Source organism: Chiloscyllium plagiosum, chromosome 28, assembly GCF_004010195.1.
Source record: "Chiloscyllium plagiosum isolate BGI_BamShark_2017 chromosome 28, ASM401019v2, whole genome shotgun sequence".
Taxonomy (NCBI): domain Eukaryota; kingdom Metazoa; phylum Chordata; class Chondrichthyes; order Orectolobiformes; family Hemiscylliidae; genus Chiloscyllium; species Chiloscyllium plagiosum.
This window is the reverse complement of record NC_057737.1, coordinates 1882301-1886922: the sequence shown is the minus strand read 5'-3', so window position 1 is coordinate 1886922 and position 4622 is coordinate 1882301.

The following is a 4622-nucleotide window of genomic DNA, read 5'->3' as shown; positions in this document are numbered from 1 at the left end:
CTGTATAACACTGGGGGACAGTACTGGTGGGGACAGGTCCGTCACTGTATAACACTGGGGTACAGTACCGGTGGGGACAGGTCTGTCCCTGTATAACACTGGGGTACAGTACCGGTGGGGACAGGTCTGGCACTGTATAACACTGGGATACAGTAGTGGTGGGGAAGGGTCTGTCACTGTGTAACACTGGGGTACAGTACTGGTGGGGACAGGTCTGTCACTGTATAACACTGGGATACAGTACCGGTGGGGACGGGTTTGTCCCTGTGTAACACTGGGGTACAGTACTGGTGGGGACGGGTCTGTCACTGTGTAACACTGGGGTACAGTACTGGTGGGGACGGGTCTGTCACTGTATAACACTGGGGTACAGTACTGGTGGGGACAGGTCTGTCACTGTTTAACACTGGGGTACAGTACTGGTGGGGACAGGTCTGTCACTGTATAACACTGGGGTACAGTACTGGTGGGGACAGGTCTGTCACTGTATAACACTGAGGGACAGTACCGGTGGGGACAGGTCTGTCCCTGTATAACACTGAGGGACAGTACCGGTGGGGACAGGTCTGTCAGTGTATAACACTGGGGTACAGTACTGGTGGGGACAGGTCTGTCCCTGTGTAACACTGGGGTACAGTACTGGTGGGGACAGGTCTGTCCCTGTGTAACACTGGGGAGGGACAGATCTATCAGTGTATAACACTGGGGTACAGTATTGGTCGTGACTGCTCTATCATTATAGCACATTTGCAATATCTTCACAACCAAGCCTCACCAACCTCTATGAATTGCAGTAACTCACCACAAAGAGTGAAGTAATTGTTTGACAATGGTACAGTATAATGTGAATAGAAGATAATTTTGGCAGCAGTATGTGGCTGCATTGAAACATTACAACCTTGCAGTGTAGCCTTAGCATTTCACTCCTAGTCCAGCAATCATGAAGTCTAAATTAGTGATCCAGAGACACCAATTTAAAATGTGGAAATCTTAAAATGATTTAATTAAATAAGCCTACAAAAAAAAGCTCTCTCAGTAACACCGAACAAAAAATCCCAGATTGTTAAAAAAACCCCACCTGGTTCACCATCAGTTTTTCAGGATCTAAAACCTGCTGTTACTACATGGTCTAGCCTCCGACTTGAGACTCCAATGTGACTGACTAGAAATGACTCCCTGAGATTGCCTAGTAAGGCACTCAGTTGTATTCAAAATTGAAACTCACACACTGCCTTCCAAGAGCAAACAGAAATGGGTGATTCTCCAGTGATCGTGAGGCTTAACTGGCACACAGGAAGGTGGTTGTGGTTATCAGAGATTAGTCATCTCAGCTCCAGCATCTCTCTGCAGGAGTTCCTCAGGGTAATGTCCAAGGCTCAATCATTACATCAACGACCTTCCCTGAATCAGGTCCGGTGTGGGGATGTTCACCAATGATTGCACAATTGTTCAAAATACTGAAGCAGTCCATGACCAAATGCAACAAGATGTGAACAATAGCCAGGTTTGTGCTGACACATAGCAGGTTACATTCATGCTATATAAATACCAGGTAGCGACCACCTTCACTTGACATTCAATGGTATTACCAACACTAAAACCCCCACTATTCATATCCTGGGGACTACCACTGACCAGAAACGGGATCATTCCTAATGAAGGACTCAGGCCCAAAACGTTGATGTTCCTGCTCCTCGGATGCTGCCTGACCTGCTGTGCTTTTCCAGCAACACACACACTAATCCAATCTCCAGCATCTGCATGTCAAAGGTTACAAATCCTATAGTAGGTAACTTTGGATTCTTGAATAGCTGCCCACCATCAACAAGGCACAAGTTATTGAATACTCCCACTTGCCTGAACGAGTACAGCTCTAAGAACATGAGGATGATAAAGCAGCTGACTTGGTCAGCACGCATTCACCACCTTAAACATTGATCCCCTGCAGAGTTACAGCAGCAACTCACGGTCCTTTCACAGCTCCCTCATTTAGGGGCAAGGTTATGGAAATGCCATCACCTGTAAGTTCCTAACAGGCCACTCACCATCCTGACTTGGAAATATTCAGTCTCATAGAATCCCTACAGTGTGGAAACAGGCCACTTGGCCCATCAAGTCCACACTGACCCCCTAAAGCACATCTCATCCAGGCCCATCTCTCTACTCTATTCCTGTAACCTGGAATTCCCTGTTGTTAATCCAGCTACCTTACACATCCTTGGACACTATAGGCAATTCATATGGGCCAATCAGGACTTTGGAAACTGCAATATTACAGTTAACGGAGGGGCACTGGGAGGGATAAAGAGACCAGCATGTGAGGATAGCAGTGAGGTCTGGGTGTGGAAGAGATTACTGAGAAAGTGAGGGGGAGTGAGGTAATGGGCAGATTTGGAAACACGGATGCCAATTTTAGAAATGGTGAAGTTGCTGGCTCTTAGCTGAAGCACACAGTGATAGGGCTGGACAGGAACCCTGGAGATCACTGGTGTCAGGCACAGTCTTTCAAACCCTCCCACAAGTGGTACGAAATCCAGTCAAATGCAGAAGCCAGTTTACACCAAATTAGACGGTGACTGCTCACCAAAAGAGAACAGTGCTGTGTGGGATGTTGAGGCATTGGAATGAATTCTAGCAACCAAGGAACAGCAAAGGTCAACAAGCTGAAACATTGACAGAGCCCAGTCTTTCACATTCCCTAATTCTGAACTGTTTTTGATAATGCTGCCTGCACAATAAAGGAACAATACTTGGGACAGCTCGAATACAGCTGGAACAGCGACAACTGGAAAATGCTAAGGGATCTGAGAGACTGCCTCTCCAAAACCAAAAATACACAACAAGCAAATCCTTCCACCATTAGGAGCCCACAATTAAGTGACTAAAGACAACATCATGTATAACCTTCGCACAAGAACAAGTGGTAAATATCTGATGCTGCAAAGGTATTACCTTGGGCTGTATGCTAGTTAAAATGTACACCATGGCATCAAAGCAAAAGCACTGAATAATGCAACCGAAACATTCAGATACAATTATTTTTCAATTCTTATGCAAAATCTGAGCCAGAACGAGCACTTTGTAGGTTGGTATATATATCATTTTAGAAAAATGTTTTTTTAAAACCATTTTATATTGTTTGCTAACCCAGAGCAGCACACTAAATGTATTTTAAACGTCTCATGGACAAATATTCAACAGTAAATGAAGGATAAGTTCCCAGTCTGGTGACACAACAGATCATTTTCCGGACTGAAGTGGCCATTGAATTGATAGCTGCGTTAATGGGATGAGGTTTGGGAGGAGAACTGGGCTTTTCACTGCTCATCCTTCATTCAGTCGGATACCAAACACCACGGTGCAACAAAAGTTTCTGACTCCCGTCACATTTCAGCATAACTCAAACTAGGAGCTCAAGAAAGTCAAAATTATGCAGCCATTTTGAGAGGGCGTGCAGATAGCATTAAATGCACAAAGCTGAAACAGACCATCTTCATCCTACCCCTAGTACCTTCTCTCGAGTCAGTAGGAATCACAAATTAACACTGATTGAAGAACAACAACTGACGGGTAAGGGAATAAATGGAAGAGGTTAAGACACACACACACACACACAGACCTTCAAGTGTATATCAAATACGCGCACACCTTTCTGCAGATATATCAGATCTCACAATAAGTTATATTTATTCCTCACAGGAAGCTATTTATTACTTACATCTGAATTTTTAAAATAATCTGCGGGTTAGTTGGCACTTCTACCCCTAGTCCTTCCACTTTCTCCCCTCCAATATTTATTTATCCAAGTTAACTTCAAAAGATACGATGGAATCTGTAACAACTGTCCTTACAGGCAATGTGTTCTAGATCACAAATTTAGTTTAAAAAGTTACATCTCCTCTGGTGCCTGTCAATTATCTTAAATCTGTACACGTTGCCTTAATTTAGTTGACCAAAAAATTGTTATTGAACACCTTGATTAAATCTGCAATGAGGTTTCGAAACTTTTGATATAAGCATTTCATAGGGTGGCCCCAGGGAACGTGGGTGGTAAACAGAAACCCAGAATAATGCAATACCTCCCCTGGTAATGGAAAAAACAGACACTCAGAGTCAGGGTAACAAAATGACAATGACTATTGAGAAAATTAAAGGGTGAGTTCATAGAGATCACAGCTATGTAATGAACAAATGTTTCATCACATCATCATCCTGGACAGTGCCCTGACCGAGCAGGTAAGGCAGGACAGCTCGGGAAAGGAACAAACAACATACACTGTCACCCCACCCTCCCTCCAGCTCCCCACCTCTCACCCTCCCTTGGATTAGGTATTATGGGTATTTATAGGGGGTGGGTCAGGGAGGGTATGGGAGTTACAAGGGGGTGGATCAAGGAGGGTATGGGGGCGGGTAGGGTCAGGGAGGGTATGGGAGTTACAGGGGGGTGGATCAAGGAGGGTAGGGGGGCGGGTATGGGGGCTACGGCAGGACAGCTCGGGAAAGGAACAAACAACATACACTGTCACCCCACCCTCCCTCCAGCTCCCCACCTCTCACCCTCCCTTGGATTAGGTATTATGGGTATTTATAGGGGGTGGGTCAGGGAGGGTATGGGAGTTACA